Consider the following 18,938-nt stretch of genomic DNA (forward strand, 5'->3'; position numbering starts at 1 on the left):
TATTTTATTATGGCGCAATGCCCGTGGACCTGTGTTTCCAAATAGTGTAGCAGCTACCCTGATGATTTCACCCACCATGTCTGAACCATTCACTGTTTACTTTCTGTTATTTAATTCTCAATTCACGAATATTGTTTTGCTCTCCTCAATAAATACAACGTAAACACAGGTACTGTGTAAGTGTCATGTATGACAGCTTGTGTCCCAATATGTCCCTCTGAAGTGTACTACCTTTGTTATGGACATCACACATGTACTATATAACCTGGAGACTCCTTACATTGGGATTGTAACATAGACATAACTCAAATCAGGTGTATTGAACATCTCCACCCATTTGTTAGTAGATTTGTAATCAGTAGATAGAGTAGTACTGCTGGTGACTTCAGAATGTCAGCTTAGGTGTCATACATACACTGATAGCCCACAGGATACAGGAGTTAGGGACATATCAGTCTTTCTACAAGCCATGAGGCAAATAGATTCATTCTTTGTATCATTAGGCAAAGCCTTATCACATACCAACACCTCAGCTTCCTCATAATCATACCCCATAATACAGACAGAGATCAGTGCTGATGTCCCCAGTCCAGGATCCTTTTACTTACCATGTTCAGGTACCTGTAGGCTTCCCATTCACCTATATCAGTCATCAGAGACATGCACATTCGTCTGCAAAGTATTAACACACTGACAGCTATGTACAAAGTAGGCCACATATAACAGAAACCATTATGATGGTAGAGGCTCTGGATCAACGTTTTCATGTGTCAGACACATATGAACACATGCATGGCACCATATGACCACCTCTAGTACCATACAGGTATTCCTGTAGGAAAAACACACTTCCATCCCAGTGTCCTGACAGTCTGGACGTATATGTGACACTCCACATACTCATGCTAATCAGAACCTGCTTTCATCCCTGTCCACTTATCATATTTGCCTGCAAATCCCATCTGACACTGGTCAGATCATTGATGATGAGCCAAACAGAAACTCAGCAAATCTGTGATTGTCAAAGATATGGATAGGACATAATTATAAACATATGTTTATTCAGACAAGTCATTTGTACAGGTGTCACTTTGCATGTGCAGTAACAAATCATGGCACTGTATACCACACTGTTCAGTACACAATACCAACTAACAATCTGCATGCATACTTGAGTCATTGGCATTGGAGCTACCTAAGACCTCACAAATGATGGTAAATAGGAAGTGCATGCCAGGCATCAATAATAGACTACAAAATGGAATCTCACTTTTAAGAACACATCACACACCTTTAGTCAGTTGAAGTACTGATTGATGAGATCTGCCCAAATGTCTTTAGTTTCAACTTCATCAGGTTCATCCTCACCTGGCAAATCTGTATTTCCACACACAGGCGCTGCTGGCTCCACCTCATCTGGTATGAATTGTATATGATGTCTCAGGGTAAGGTTGTGGCACATGCAGCAGGCAAAAATAATTTCACATACCTTGTTGGGTGAGTAGAGGTGGGATCCTCTAGATATGTCCAGGCTACTAAATCTTTCCTTCAGGAGCTCAAAGGTCTGCTCCACGACACACCTTGTCCTTCCTTGAGCCTCATTGAAGTGGACTTCCCCATGTGTGGTTGGGTACCTCATTGGTGTCAATAACCAAGGATGGTGTGGATAGCCAAAGTCACCTGTAAGGAATAGGAATACCAACAAAAACATATATCTTGTACATGCACATTTGTGCTAGAAGGAGAAAAGTGTTGCGGACACACATGTTGTCATATGTGACTTACCACCAGCTAGGCCCTCTCTGTGTAGAGTTGTGTCATCAGCAGAGGGATACTGCTGTTCTGCATGATGAAGCCATCATGGACTGATCCAGGATAATTTGCACATACTTGTGAAATGTACAGGTCTGCCAAACACACCACTTGGACGTTGATGAAGTGGTAGTTTTTCCTGTTCCTATATACCTGTTTATTAGCACGGGGAGGAACCAAGGCTACATAGGTGCCATCTATGGCTCCAACCACATGTGGAATGTGTCCCAAAGCATAATACTCTGCCTTCACATAGGCCAAATCGACACATTTGGGAAACCTGATGCAGCTGTTCAGGTGTTTCAAAAATTCAGACAGTACAGCCTTCAAAACCGGACTGTACATGGGCTGAGATATCCCTGCAGTTAGGGCCAGTGTATTCTGAAAGGACCCAGTGGCCAGGAAGTGTAGCATTGACATGACTTGACAATGGGAGGTATGCTTTTGGGATTGTGAATGGCAGACATCAAATCTGTTTCCAACTGATCACATGGATCTATGATTGTATGCCTATTCAGGCAATATATTCGTATAATGTGTCTCTTCTCCATGGTGTGCAGTGGTCAGTACCGTGGAGGTTGTCTTCCTCTTCTACTGCCAGGGTAGCTATGTGGGACAGAAACAGATTGTAGGTGAATTTTAAAATGTACACATAATGAATATGTTCATATACAAGTCACACATGTCTGCATATAATGTCAGATGAGGCATATGACATTTGATGTACATCATATTGCTATGCATTCTATGTCAGTTCCCTTTGATGCAGATTCCCTTAACCCTAAGATGTACTTTACATGCATATATAGGTGACTGACAGTGTTTGATAGTCTAACCTAGTTTACGTGTGAAACATCTTTGTTGCACCTATACTGCATTGATGTCGCATAGATAGGATGTTGTAGAATAGATTTTTGACATAGCTTTTACTACTCGCATGGACTTGAGACTACTAAACATGAAAGCAGCACGTAAAACAAGTTCACACTATATAGTTAATACCGAATGACACACCTTCCATTACTTTCCCATACATATAATTGACTCAAAATGGTAGCTGCCTGACCTACTGTACTGGCCATGAGGAAGTGACCTAACTCCGCCGGTGGATGTCATCATGGTGGTAACAATCATGGTGGACATTACCATTCGAACACATTGCTGCCTTTGATGGACTTCGGCCAATGGCGATGTTGGCCGGCAGTGATAGTCAAGTGTGTGGAGGACATAATGGCCATCTTGTGCAGAATCCCTCACTTGACTCCTTACACTATTGCTAGCAAGACCTCAACTACCTGAGAAGCTGGGTACTGCCTCCTGAAGGTATCATACCATGTCCTGCAGGTGATAGGACCCCAGGCTTCACTCAAGAAGAGCTGAACAAGCTTGTGGATGAGGTCCTACCCCTGTATATACAGCTATATGGTGCACCAGAAGAGCAGGTGAATCCAGTGGTACACCAATGTGTGAAAGGTAGAGTGTATGATGGTGTACATGAAATGTGCAGTAGTGAAGGATTGGGCAATCATGTGAAGGTGTATGGACATGTGTACATGTGCATATGCAGACATTTAGTAGTGATACTTGGTAGATACTGTGTAATCCTACTTCCTTTATACAAAAGATTGCAGCATGCCCAACAATAATGGTGTTTGAAATGCTAAGAGAGATACATCATGTTATGGACAGTCATGTGGTTGGTCATTTGTGTCTAGTCAATACCTGGTACTGACCATGCATGTTGTATGGGTGACTCCACTTCACACATGGGCTGGCAGAAGATGGAAAATTAAGAAGGAGCTAGAACTGGAGGAAGGGAATGTTTGGTTACTTGCTGTGACTGAAGTGTTCTTACCACTTGTGTTGGTATGGTGCATGTGGACATAACGTTCTCCTTTTGTCTGTGTCATTCGTGCAGGTCAATGCCCATCAAAAAACTGAATCTGGCGTGCCCTCACCAACAGCTGACAGAGCACTCACAGTGGGAAGTGGTGGGAGTACCTGAGACTCTGGGCCAGAAGACTGCAGAGACCCAGCTGATGATGTCCTCCCAACGATGGAGGTGTTTGAGGGCAGCACAGCAGCCACAAGTGGGTAAGTACTGACTACACACATGTACATCCCTTTAAAGGTTTACTGTATAATGTTTAAGTATTTAAGCTGTGACAATGTGGTAAGTGCTAAAGGCAAAGGCCCCCCTATGAACACCCAGGTGTATAGTTTATAACATTCATATACAGGTGTGGACATTCTATTGTATATAGGGACATAAAATGTACCTATGTTATCCATATTGTATTAAAACGCGTGGTGATGCACATATGACTGTGTCATATGTGTACCACTATACTGCTCTATATGTAACCTGCTGGGTCATCTTTCCCACCTACCGATGCATACTCCAGATATCCTGTTGGTAAGTTGTCCAGGTCTTTGGTCTCTGTCCATTCCTATTCCACTGGATCTAACTCTATGTGCAACATAGGATCTGACAGGTGAGAAACAGGCCAATTATTCATACTTTGAGAATTAGGTGTAAAGTTCATATGCGGGTGTGATCTTAATCTTAAATTTCACAGAGCATACTTGCTACACTTACTCAGAGGTTTGAGGAGGTATCCCCATTTTTAGGTGTGGACTATACATTGGCATATGTGCTGTTCAATCAAGGTGGACATCCTACATGATAACAAGCATGGTGGTATTTCTACATTCTTAGTGTAAGGCATATCATTGACATGTGAGTTCAGACTATTTGTACCATGTCCATGGTATTATGAATGTAAACGGCTAGCCTGCTATTCCCTTAGACCATGTATTGTAGCCATGCAACATAGGACAGGACTTCTTCTATATAGGTCCAATATACACTGTTGTTTACCAAATTTCCTGTGTACATCGGTAGTTCTGCCATTTTAAAGATTTGTGATCCAAGTTTGGCATACTTACATTTGATCTTCAGATTCTGTTTAGTATGGCTATGCTCATAAGCCCAATTTACACTGACTTCATTGTGTTGCTGGTGTTGTAGTTGACATTCACATGTTGGTGGAATGGTATATGTTCTCAGTCAATTTGCTGGACTCTAGGTGTGTGTCTCAATCATTTTTACTTAAGAAGTTGTTTATGTCAGTGAAACTTTACTCCACAGATATGAGGTTACTAATGTCTGAAGTGTTCATAGTGATGTTGGTATTGTGATATTGTTAATTTGAGGTTGATACACATAATGAATAGTAGAACTGTATTTGACCTTCATGCACATGATAGGTGTTCATTGTATTGAAGGTGTTGGTATGCCCTCTGGAGTTGTCTGTCTGTAAATCCTGTGTGCTAAGTAGGCCCCTATTGCTGTACATAACTTTGTTTTCTATGTGAGGATGACTAAGTAGGTCGACAAAGTATGAAAAAGCCTTTGCAAAAACACAATGGATACATGTGTTGTTGAAATGCATTTTAATTCTATTATACTCCAAATTTGGATTTGCCTAATGGAGTAGGTGCATCTCTGTTTTTTGCCCTTGTGAATGTTATAGACACAGTTACATGTTATGATTGTGATTGCCAAGCAACATGTTGTACTGTAATTGGACTGTGATTAGATAACTTTCATAGAAAATGCCATCTGGTAATAGACTGAGCAAGTATGGATTTGTAGTATGCATAAATTTGAAATCAAAGATAAAACTAATTCCCATTGATGGATTGTTGTTTCACAGTGATGCTCTATATAGGGACACACTTTTTATGTTGACAAATCACCTTTTACAAGTATGGTTTAGGGGAATATCTGTACTGACAGGATGGTTATGAAGTGATCAGATATGTGGCATATGTTGTGTGTGACATTGTTGTCATATAGAGCTGTGGAAAGTATGTTGTTGTGACATGATGTTGGCTCAAAATGATTCCAACCTGGAGGCGTATTACACATAGATACGATGTGACTGGCGTGTATGATGTAATGTATGTTAATGTAAAGAATGTAATGGCCATACCTCTCCCTCTGTTTCTCAGCATCAGCATCCACAGGCAAAGGAGATAGGGCACAGCCAAGTGGGAAAGCTGCTGGCCACGGGCCCAAAGTCATAATAACACCAACACCAAAGGACCCAGTGGCCCAGAGGGTGAGGGGAATACCACTTGTGAGACAGGATTCAGTTCTTCATCTTCAGAATCATCCAGTGAACACTCCCTGGCAGTGGTGGACCCATTTTGGACCACCACAGATCCATCTAAGTCTGCCACCCACTTTACTGCCACTGCTCTCCCTGTAGTTCCCCACCCAGTTGGCCATGCCCGCTCACCCAAGAGGGTGGGTGCCTCCTTTGCCGTAGGCACCTCTTCCCCGTAAGCCTTGCTGCCCTCAGTGAGGAGGCTATTAACCTCCTGAGGTCCATCTCTGTGGGTCAGTTGACCATTGTGAATGCCATCCAGGGACTTGCATCTCAGATCCAAGAGAGTAATATGTTCCTGGAGGGCATTCACAGTGCACTGGCTGGCCTACAGGGATCCTTTCAGGCTCTGGCCTCCACACTGAGAGCAGCCAGTCACCATTTGTCTCCCATCCCCCTCCACATTCTTCTTCCCAATCCCAATACCCTCTTCCCCAACCCAGCCAAAGCATACAGACAGACACGCATGTATCCACCATTACATCCAAGGTAAGCACAGACAAACATAAGCAAAGCAACACACTCCACCGGCATGCACACAAGCAACATTCAGATGTACACACAGGAACAGTCTCATCCTGCCCTGACCCTCCCACCGCCAGCATCACTGATAGCACAACTGACACACCTACAGACACCACACCATCATTCACAGATCCAGCCACTACACCAATCCTGCCCACAGACAGCAACAGATCATACCCTCAGGCATCCACCCCAGGCACCTCACCCACAGACACCACATCCACTGATACACCTACATGCAGCACATCCACCTTACCTACAGTCACCACCCGAACAGACACTCACCCATCAACCCAAGACACATAAATACCCTCACTCACCCACTCACCCACCCACCAGTAAATGACATAATCTACTGACGCTGATACAGCAAGAATTTCTGTCTGGCTCAAAAAAATCATTAAAGAGATGTAAGGTTCTGCCGTCTGTTATCTTCACTCTCCTTTTTTTCTCCTTGCCTATTCCTCATTGCTCACTGTTTCTTCATCAATTTCTTCTATTCCTCCATCAATTATTATCTCCTTATCATGTCAAACGCCTCCCTCTTTCACTAGAGCCTGAACATGTGTTTCATTTTCTTTGGCTACATCATCTATTTCTTTACATGTATGACCAACCTACACTGGATACTTCTGCTGCCCTGGGTTTTCGGGAAAAAGCAGAATAGCAGTTCTTCATGGCAATTATTATAGTAATTTTGTATATAAAAGTTGCTGGTACATGCTATCATTATTAGGGTGATTTTTTTTAAAACATACCACAGATGTACTCAGAGTCTCGATAATGATTTTCATTATTATGAATCAGAATTGCCATAGAAATCAAACTAAACTCATTATGTGAATATGTAAACTTATATGTTTGAATCAATATCTTCTAAATATTTTTCTCCTCAAAATAAAAGCATAGTTAAGGCTATTTTGCTATGGTTCCTTTACACTTTCAAGAAAAGGAGATATTCATTGGTATATGATCTATCACTGTTCTATGCTGTTCTGAGATTATGAGGCAGTAGTGGAGGTATATGTAAGACTTGTGTCTCACTAGTACATTGCCTACCTTAGGGAGGAAAAAACATTTTAACTGAAAGAGGAATATGTTGAAAAGTATAGATCGTGGTGTGGTGCTGAGCAAAGGATGCCTATTTATATACAGTTCCCCATTGCAGTGCTGGTGAAAATGCCACCATGCGCATACTGGTAAATAACATGCTCTAAATAAGGCAGCAGGCTGTCATGATTTTGACTGTAGAACCACCAAGTCTTGGAGATGTTTCTGTCAACAGTATGGTGAAGTGATTATAGAGATTGAATGGCATGATGTCCATACGTATTGTTTGTTCGAAATATGGTAGACATTTTTTTAGGGTGGTGGATAGAACATGTGTGTCTGGCAGGATTTCCATTACAGCCCTATTCATTGTGACATTCTTTGAGTTTTTTCTTCTGGTGATGTTAGTCAGTAATAAAACACACTGCTGTGACTCAATGTAAACAAAATCTAAAATTTAATGTTGAAAAAATGGAAATGTTTCAAAGTGTAAAAGTTAAATGTTTTATGACAACAAAATGCTAGAAAATGTAATTTGCAGTTAAATAAAATGTTCAATTAAGTAATTTTATTAGAAAGTTGAAAAATAAACTTACACCTTTAAGCTTGAAGCTATGTTGAAGGTAAAATTAGTTGAGGGGTACAAGAGTTGAAAAAATGTCAAAGGCTTTTGGGAGTAACGGTTGACATAGAGAAATGTAGCCAGGCTGAATCATTAGACTTTCTGCTTCACAAAGAAATGCTACCAGTCCCAACTTCACATGGAGCAAAGTTTAACTTGACCTGACTCATTTCATGCAAACAACTCATGAGCTGTGTTTCCTTTATGGCAACCAGGGCTTCCACATTCTTGAGCAGTAGCATGGAAAAATAATAGCCATCACGTTGTGGAACCAGAATTTTGTAGTCAGAATCTTGTCAGACATAAATTACCGAAGCTATTTACTTATTCTAAAAATATTGTCCCATTGTAATTAGGAATAGTAGGTCTACACCAGGTGAGTCTATAAATGTGTAAATGGTATTTAGAACACAATTTGAATGTCAGATGGCATTTCTGACTATAATATTCTGACATACAAACTTTCCTGCAGGTTTAAATCCCATACTAGGATTTCAATGCTGCCCACTGCCAGGATCCAGGTCAGTACATGGGTACTGAAACCTGAGTGGATTTTTGCCAGCCTTTCCACTAACCCCTGAGATAGAACTGCTGCTCTTTGCTGATGAAGGGCTAAACCCAGAAACATGTGTCCAGAGATGTATAGCACTAGCTGCACCTACTAAGGTGAAAAAGTGCTGACTACATAATAAAGTAAGAACAAACTTGTACTACATTTACCATGATGCAGTGGGGCTGACTGCATGCTGGAGTGTGAGGCAGGGCGTTCCCAATGTTTTCCTGGTCTCAAGACCCATTGGAAGTGTTGTGTAGCCATTTTAGTTTGAGGTCCATGCACGTTATTTTAGCACACTAGGCCTGCCGGTGTGCACTTTAGTCTAAATATTCTATTCTGCTTCATTTATTATTTTAACAATAGCAGTCTTGTTTTATTTCTCTCTATCTAACTGTTCTTGCTTCGGCTAGCACTACGTTCTCAACAAGACATTCTTGTTCACTCTGTGCTTCTTTCAAGGCTGCAGTTAGATGCGTTGTCGGTAAACATGGTAAAAGTTTTGTCTCTGCTATTCATAGAAAAACACACATCCTTACCTAAGGACATTTTCTTAGAACATCAGGTGTTTTATTATAAAACACTTCTTTGTCCCCTACAAGTTAGAGGTAGATTCCAGCCAGAGGACCACAACTGTATGCTGATTGCTGAACGCTTCGCTACAGCTGCTTACACAGACTTCAGGCCTTTTCTCAGGTATGGGGGATGATGTCTTCCCAGGGGAACTTGAGGGGCAGAACTAGAGCTTAACATGCTGTGCTCTAATATAGCCTCGGAAGGAATTAGTCTAATTGACTCTAGTGACAATATGGTAGCGTTATTCCTATGTTTTACTTTCCTTCTCACAATTCTAATTCTGTCAAGTTGATCATCCTGGTTATTGCAATACATGCTTTATTGTCTAAGATGCAGTCGCTTCATTAAAACCTTATTGAAACATATACTGCCTCTGGTTGTCATTTGTATGTGTGAGACTAATGTAATTGAGAGAAACGGATGAAACCTGAGTAACCACGATTTCCTTGAGAAGTCAATTGTGTCATGCGCTCGGCTGCCCAATCATTCCTGCTCTTGGGTAGAGATGAGGAACTGCTAGTTAGCCGGAGCAAACCCCGGATTAGGGCGACAGGTGTCACCTGTAGTAAGTTAAGACTCAGTCTCAATTCTGCGTCTCAAATCAAGTAGTCTCATTAGAATAATGAGAGCCTACGTGACACAGTCAATAGAGGCACTCTGCCAGGATGCCAGCTTCCCCTGATACTATACACTATTGCCTTGGGGCCACAGGCAGCTTGACTGAAGCAACTCCATGCTGAACATGGCCTAAACTGTGGAACCTCACAGTATCTATGTGAGCAACCAATGTGAATATCTACATGATGAATCCCAACCAAGAATCTTATGCCTCTTGTATTCCAAAAACCTGGTGCACTCACTGGGATCACCATCACTGATCCAAGCTATTGATCTTTCCCCTGACTGATTCCACAGCACAGTTTCCAACAGAGTTGCCACAAAATTTTACTAGTGCAATTGTTAAGTGCCTGGGGATCTTGAATCAGCAGAAATATGACGTAACTTTGGCAAGAAAACTGTGGCACAGTTGTAAGGTGGATGGTGGAGGGGATTCCGATCTAGTCCACATTACCCCTGTCCCTTGAGGGAAGGATAGTCATCACTAAAAATTGTCTTGCAGCCTAAAGTTCTTTATATATTTGCCAATGTTCCAAACCACTCACAAGGGCCTTTTTCTTTTTCAACCCCATCAGATGCTTCTTGTGTCAGCTAGCGTGGGCTGGCAGTCACCCAAGATTGTCCTAGGAGGTGCAATCCTTGCCTTTCAAGTAGGGAAGACTATGTGCCACTGTTACTGAAATATATTACTATTGTGTGCTGGCCCAAACACTGGAAATAGATAATACTGATTCTTGCCCCTTGGAAACCTTGACATGTGCTGCACTGATACACCCACAGAATACATCCGATACAGTACAGTACACTACATCAGCATAGAACTGGCACTGCTAACTGAAGCTGTCCAATAACCTGATGCTGCATTCCACAAAAGATAGATGAGTCCAGCAGCAGTTGGGCAGAATGGAGCCAGAGACTTTAGGTGACTTGTACCCAGCCAGTATGTTTGTTAGCTTAGAGGACATACAAGAGCACATGGACTGCACTCCACTCACTGACTTTCTCTATTGTCGTTTTACAGTACCTATAAGACAAAACATGATTCTTTCCCTCGGCTGCAGGCTTATGCCTATGATGCTGCTTTTTACTAGGCGGTGATTCACTAGGGATGTCCTGCCAGCCCATGTAAAAATAGAAGGCTGAGGGATGTCTCCTATTGCAAAGAGAACATAGATGATATTTGGGCACCAATGCCATTTAAATCCTGCCCCAAAGATATCTGGATTCCTTTTAGCACCTACTAAGCTCACCAGTCTGAGCAGGAGCTATGAGATAGCCAAGACTGGAAAAGCTGCACTTAAAGGCGGGAGGAAAATAAAAACTATGAACACTCATGCAACTGCAAAGCGAATGGGCCACATTGCTGTTACATACAAGATATCCTCAGCATCAAATGTGCAAGGCTGAGAGCATCTATGCTATTAGAACCTGCATAAACAAAAATTATCTATGTAGGCTGGGAACTATGATGTTTACTTTGTAAGATACATTAAACTTTGAATAAAAATGTATTAAAAAAAAGTCTCTTGGAGGTTACACTAATTCATCATGACAGAGATTTTGCTTGAAATAAAGTGCTCCTGGAGCATGTGGTTTCTGCACATGGGCTCTTGAGTGTAGAGGCTCCTGTTGGTTGGTCTATGGATACATTTATAGCAGGTTCAAATATAAGAAAGGCTCTTGCACTCTCTGAATTGTATTGAATGTTCTTTATTGACACTGACAATACTGACAGTGCATTGTTATAAGCTTGAATCCAACTCTAATAGTGTTTCATTGACAAGCACTAAGTACCCAATCAATCATTACATGTTTTAATGATGGATATTGACACAATTTAAATTGCTTTATTGACATCCCCAAGGTTAACAGTCTGTCATGACAAGCCTCAATTAATGTCACTATAAGATGGTGCCATCCCTATTGCTTTCAATGTTGTTGTATTTGTTTATTATGTCATATTTCTACTTTTTTCCACAAAAGTCTTTCTTGAAGTTTCCTAGAATACAATTAACATCAGCAATGTACGACAAGATGCTGAAATGTCATAGGATACCATGGATATCAATTACAGCTGATAAACATCTAAAGAGACAATTGTTGGTCTTCGTCCAGACCCAATAAACTTGAAATATAACTCCCCCCCACGCACTCCTACTTTTGTGCAAGGTCCTGGAGATAAGACTGCAGTAGCTAAAGAGTGGATGATCCACAATGGTCATTGTGTGCCTATCTTTAATCTCAAGGCCCTACTTACTCCTTTCTGACCAAAGGGACCAGCAGGTATTTCAAACACTGGGGTCCCTGGGTGAGAAATCCTCCCGGGATCTCCTTAATCTGACAACATAGCTGTCCGCATGCTCAAGTCATCGTCCAACTTATCATCTCTACGGACAGGTTTCATTTGCACTTCTTCAGCAGTTAACCATTCACAGACATCTCAGAGCCATTTCATATGCTTTGGAGGTGCTGTACTCAGCCATTTTATAGCTAGGAAGTGTTTAGCTAATAGTAAGCCCAGTAGGACAAACTTCCTACAGAATTTTTCATTAGAGCGGAAGGGAAGCAGCCCCAACAGCACCTGTCACACCTCTAGCTGCAGAGTTCACCCAGTAGTTTTATTCAGATTTTTCAGTGCTTCTTGCCAGTACGGAGACTCAGAGCAGGCAATAAAATGACGCACCCATTTTATCAATAGGCCTCCTTAAACTTTGCTACAAAAGCGTCAACATTTTTTACGCTAGTGTAGCAAAACGCCAGAATAGTGTCAAAAATGTTGATGTTATTGTTCTAACTACCACCATGGTAGGTTGTATGTTAAATACAGTGGAACCATGGTGTTATTAATTGCTGGTAGGGGGGAACAGAAAAACTGGTGCATCAGAGCTGATGCGCAATTGTTTCAAAAATCTGTCACACTCATATTCTCTAAGTCACTAGATGAGTTTTTTTTTCTCATCTTAGTCTAATTGCCCAATTCTGTTATGTGGTTCAGTACCAATATGCCCACTAATTCTGAACTGTTAATTTGTCCAATGTGCACTGCCCTGATGCTGGAAGAAGCTGACCATCCTGCCTGACAACCTGCTCTTCTCTGTTGTTCCATGAGGAGAGGTTGAACAAAATGTGCCTTCTTGTTTCCTTCTTAGTCAGATGATTACACCAGCGTATTTTTATAGAGAGTGACCCTAATGTAGGAGGCTGGCCTGGTCTGCAAGGGGTACCTTGGATACTTACACCTTATACCAGGTCCAGTTATCCCATATTAGTGAATGTAGTAGTGTTCTAGCAGATTAGGCTGGCAGCGTTAGCTATAGCAGAGCAGCTGAGGCTGAACTAGGAGACAGGCAAAGCTCATGCAATACAACTTATAGTTACACAGTATGTATAAAGAAGTCAAACCAATAATCAGTTTAACCAAACATAAAGGTATTTATTTGGGTGACACAGTACCAAAAATATCTTAGAGACAATACTCCTTCTTGAGGTAAGTATTATACACAATATATACACTAGACACAAAATTAGACAAGTAAATAGTCAGAGAACAATGCAAACAATAGGAAATGCTATAGAATGCAATGGGAGAAAATAGGTCCAGGGGCAACACAAACCATATACTAAAAAAGGGGAATGTGAATCATGGATTTTCCCCTAGACAAGTGTAGTGTGTGCAGAATCACTGGGAGAGTAAGAATACAGTTAAGGTAAGTAAATTACCCCACCCCAGAGCCCAGAAAAGCAGGAGTAAAGTACTGCAAGTTACCTTAGGACACACTACACCTCATGATTGGGATTTTGCAGCAACCAACCAAGTCTGCAAAGAACAACTGATGGATTCCTGAACCTGAAGACCTGCAAAGAAAGTGGACCAAGTCCAGAAGTTGAAAGATGTTCCAGGAAGGACAGGAGCCCCTGCCAACACAGAAGCCAGTGCAAAAGAAGAGTCCCCGGATAGTTAAAGACTGCATGAATGCACCCTAGGAAGATGCCAGAGGGTTCCTGCATGATGCAAAGGATGTTACATGATATGAAGATCATGTCAGATGTGATTTTGTGTTGGAAGTCTCCAACAAGCCTTGGCTACGACAAAAGTGCATTTTGAGTAAAAATGCTGCTGGATGGACCGAGGAGGGACCTGGGGGCCTCAATGCTGTGTGAGGAGGAAGAGGGGGCTCTCAGCACTTTAGAGAGCCCTCAGGATGCCAGTCAGCTACCCCGGGAGTCTTAGGATCCAGGGACAAATGAGGTGGAAAATGTGGTTGATGAAGCCCAACAAAAGAAGTTTCTACTCCAATGAAAAACATCTCAGCGAGTTGAGCATTGCAGGATAGAGTGCTGGGGACCTGGAACAGGCTGTGCACAAAGGAATTTAGCAAATAGTGCACAGAGGCCTCAGGAGGTGGAGAAGACGCAGTACACAGGGGTACCGTCGCTCTCTGGGAAGGAAAGGTCTTACCTCCTCCAAATTGTGTCAGCAGGACCTCAGGACAGTCTGTGTAGGTGAAGTCCACCCTCTGCATCCTTAGGAGCATGCTCGTTGCTGTGAGAGGAGTCCGAGGGTACCAGTCGTCGTCTTAGAAGGTGCCTGCTGGAGCAGGGGAGTGTCTCCATAACCCCACAGGAGATATCTTTGGCCCTTCTGGTGCAGGATGAAGACAGCGAGTCCTCAGAGTGTGCACACCATGGAAACTGTTACAGTTGCTGACTTGGAGCTAAGTTTGCAGAAGAAAAGTATCTTTTGTGGATATTTTGTTGCAGTTACAGCGTTTTTTGGAGCAGGCTGCGGTTGATCTGAGGTCAGAGGATGCTGAAGTTGTTGCAGAGGATTCCTGAAGGAAATGTGCAAGCAGAATCTGAAGAGAACCCACAGAAGAGAACTTAAATAGCCCTGAGAGGGGGATTGGCTACCTTATCAGCTAAGGACCTATCAGGAGGGGTCTCTGATGTCACCTGCTGGCACTGGCCACTCAGAGCCATCAGAGTGACTCCACATCTTGTAAAGCAAGATGGCTGAAATCTGGGACACACTGGAGGAGCTCTGGACACAACCCCTAGGGTGGTGATGGACAGGGGAGTGGTCAATCCCCTTTCCTTTGTCCAGTCTCGCACCAGAGCAGGGGACAAGGGGTCCCTGAACCGGTGTAGACTGGCTTATGCAAGGAGGGCACCATCTGTGCACTTAAAAGCATTTCAAGACGCTGGGGGAGGCTACCCCGCTCCAGCCCTTAACACCTATTTCCAAAGGGAGAGGGTGTAACACCCTGCTATCAGAGGAAATGCTTTGTTCTGCCTACCTGGGACTGGGCTGCCACCTCACAGACAGAACCTTGTATGTGAGGTGGCAGCAGCTGTAGCTGCAGTGCAAGCCTCAGAGAGCTGGTTTGGCAGTACTGAGGGTCCATGGTGGAGCCCCCAGGATGCATGGAATTGGCTCCCCAACACCAGATTTCAAATGGGGGGACCATTCCATGTTCCTAGACATGTTACATGGTCATATTCAGAGTTACCATTGTGAAGCTACATGTAGGTATTGACCTATATGTAGTGCACACGTGTAATGGCATCCCCACACTTTTAAAGTCTAGGGAAATGGCCTCGAACTCTGTGGGGACACCTTTGCTAGTGCAAGGGTGCCCTCACAGTTAGTAACTTTGCACATCACTTTCAGCAAGTGAAGGTTAGACATATAGGTGTTTTATAAGTTACTTAAGTGCAGTGAAAATGGCTGTGAAATAACGTGTGTGTTATTTCACTGAGGCTGCAATGGCAGGCCTGTGCAAGGGTTTGTCTGAGCTCCATATGAGTTGCAAAAGAAATGCTGCAGCCCATATGGATCTCCTGGAACCCCATTGCCTTGGGTACCTAGGTACCATATACTAGGGACTTATAAGGGGGGGTCCAGTGTGCCGATTAAAATTAGTAAATGAAGTCACTAGCCTACAGTGACACATTTAAAAGCAGAGAGAGCATAAGCACTGAGGTTCTGATTAGCAGAGGCTCAGTGACACAGTTAAGCACTACACAGACACACACCATAACCTATGAGCACTGGGGTCCTGACCAGCAGGATCCCAGTGAGACATGAAAAAACATACTGACATACAGGTACAAAATGAGGGTAACATGCCAAGGAAGATGGCACTTTCCTACACCCTAGCTAGATGATTTTTCCAAATTATGTTTGACTTCCTTTTGCTTTTGCTTTTGTCAGAATGCTTTTGTTAGCCCCTTCCCACAAATGCAAGTCCAAGTTTGTGTTAGTGACAGGAATGGCCCCGCCCTGAAATCTTAAGTTGAATACTAAACTGTAGTTTGATGATTCATTGCTGTCACTAATAATAATGTGCTTGATGTGTTGTTACTAATCTATATCTTCCTTTTGGAGTGTTTAACAGTATTGATGTTTAGTAGGTTAAATCTTTTCAGATGTTTTGGTCAGCCTATGGTTTACATATATGTTTATAATTTAGTTTTGTGTACCATACGCAACATTGATTTTGGCATTATAATAAAGCTTTGAAACTTTCTTCAGTTTGGAGTTTGATTTAGTGTTAATTTGTTTAAGTCCAAGTCCAAAGATCTAGTTGACCATGAGAGATGAGAAAAGGGATGATGTCTCATCGGTGTGTGGGTGGTTTATGAACCGGAATTGGGGACAAACATATTTCCCGGGCCCAGGATACCAACAGTTTTTGGTAGCACAGCTACGGTTTTGCCTTGTGAGGAGGAGAGTTGGAATTTGTCCACATTATAAGTTGTTCTTGATGTAATATAAGGGTTTGTGAAATTCCAGCATTGTGTTACAAGTGTACGGTATGTGTTTTGAGTAGAAGTTGCGCTTCCAATGCTTTGGATAACTTGTGGTGAAGTGTGATGTATGAAGTGAGTAGGGCATTTGCCTACTCCAGGTAATTAAGTAGGGAGTTTGTGTACTCCAAGTAAGAGATTGGGGAGTTGGTGTACTCCAAGTGAATGCTGCGCTTTGTGCTAAAAAATTGCCCCCATGGTTGTTGTTCAGGGGTCCTGCGAGGCCTAAAACTCCGGAGTATTGTGCAAGTATATGGAGACACTTGGTTAATTTATTGTCTGCAGGTAAGGAATTGGTTGTTTGAACACTGTCGCCAATACCAGTAGAATTGCCCTTGAGAGTGTATGTGTTGTTGGTTAGTATTAGGTGAATCCTGAGTGCACATGGAGAATTGATATCAATCGGAGGGAGGTTTGCGGGTCAAATCTTACTTGAGTTTGTGAGAAAGCCATAGTCAGAAGAATACCTGCTTGTGTGAAAGGCCACAGTCGAAGGTTTTGTACAGCTTTCAAAGCATTTGAGTCCAACCAATAATGAGCAGACAGGTTTTGTTTTTTGTGCTCACAATATTTGCTCTTAGGTTTTACGTGAGAGGTGTATTAGATGGCCATGAAGTGAATTGCAGATGCTGGGCAAAGTGAGTGTGAAGTCATTTGGTCTGCACTGGGATAGGTCGGTTGGTGAGAAAAGCTGCATACAGATTGGTGGGCAAGACTTTAATGCCATAGGTTGAGGAAAGTTCATGAAAAGGGTTCTGGGATTGAAAACAACTTCCTGGTTTCCTAGATGTTGTGAATTAGATTTGTACAAAAATGACATTTTTGAAAGCTGTACAGAGCAAGTTGAGAGGAGATGTTTTTATTCCAATTAGGGATGGTAATCCCACTCCACCTGAAGGTACACCCGCATTTGACGTGATGGAGGAGAGAGGAGATTCAGCATGTCGTGGGGTAAGTCAAAGGTACAAAATAGCTGAGAAGTAAGGTTCCTTAGCTTTTCCCTGTTACGGATCCTTTAATTTGAGAATTTTGGAGAATTTGTTGAGAGTGTTGTATGAATCAGAACCCCATCCTAGACCTGCAAAATTTGAAACATGTGCCATTTCACTGTTAGTTGCGAGACAAAAAGAGGCTCCGAAATTTGAAAGGAGAATAATGAAAGCAGAGAAGATTCTAGAGGAAGCTCTATGGGATGCAGATCAGAGACTTTGGATCGCAGATATTTTACACGCAGTGAAGTTCTATCCAGCAATTACTCCGGAAGATGATCTAAGTGTTAAGCCTAAAGTCAAAAAGAAATCCGAGGGAGATACAGAACAGAAATTGCGTGAAAATGAAAGGGTAGCAGATGTTGAGAGTGATTCAGGAGATGAATTTATAACTCAGTTGTTCCAAAATCATCCTCCACCATGTAATGCAGTCACATCAAGAAGCTAGAATTTAGTCCTGAGTGTTGCCACATCCCCAGTTGAACAGAGTGAGGTTTAGGTAGTTACAAATGTGCCTACTGTAAATGTTGCACAGGTGACTGCAGTTTATTCAACATTTCCAAATGGTAATGCAGTACAGAATGTTCCACTTATGTCACAGCCAATTCCGAATGCAGGAATGACTCAATTTGAGTCCACACCTAATGTACAGAACCTTGCATAAGTCATGAACCAGAGACAGACCATGCCAATGTATTCCCCAGTGATGACACCATGAAATGTTACCCCTAATTAGTGAAATCAGGCTTACTGGCCAAAGTGAAGGATTAATGTCAGGACCAGAAGCATTGAAAGTTCCTGTAAGAATAGGTCCAGTGGTCCTGTTGTATGCCCAGGGTTATCACAAGAGTGGTCCCCAGATTTCAAATCGGCAATGAATTTGCCTTTTGGAACTAATAAAGAAATGGTGATCCTAAGCACTATTGTGCCAGCCATGACCCCTATGAATTCTTTTGGTTTGAACCTAACACATAATGGAGTTGGTCCACTGATTTATGTGACATGCCCCTCATGCTCCATGGTTTTATCTGTGATGACTCAAAAGCAGGCTATTGGAGCTCCATGCAATGTACCACAGTTTAAAGCTCGAGGCAGAGGTAATAATATTAGTTTAGAAGGATTGACTGCCCAACAATTAACTGAATGGTTAGATAAATTGAATGTGCATCAGTACAAGGAAACTCACCAGAGGGAGAAAAGACATTGAA

Source organism: Pleurodeles waltl, chromosome 3_1 (genome assembly GCF_031143425.1).
Source record: "Pleurodeles waltl isolate 20211129_DDA chromosome 3_1, aPleWal1.hap1.20221129, whole genome shotgun sequence".
Classification (NCBI taxonomy): domain Eukaryota; kingdom Metazoa; phylum Chordata; class Amphibia; order Caudata; family Salamandridae; genus Pleurodeles; species Pleurodeles waltl.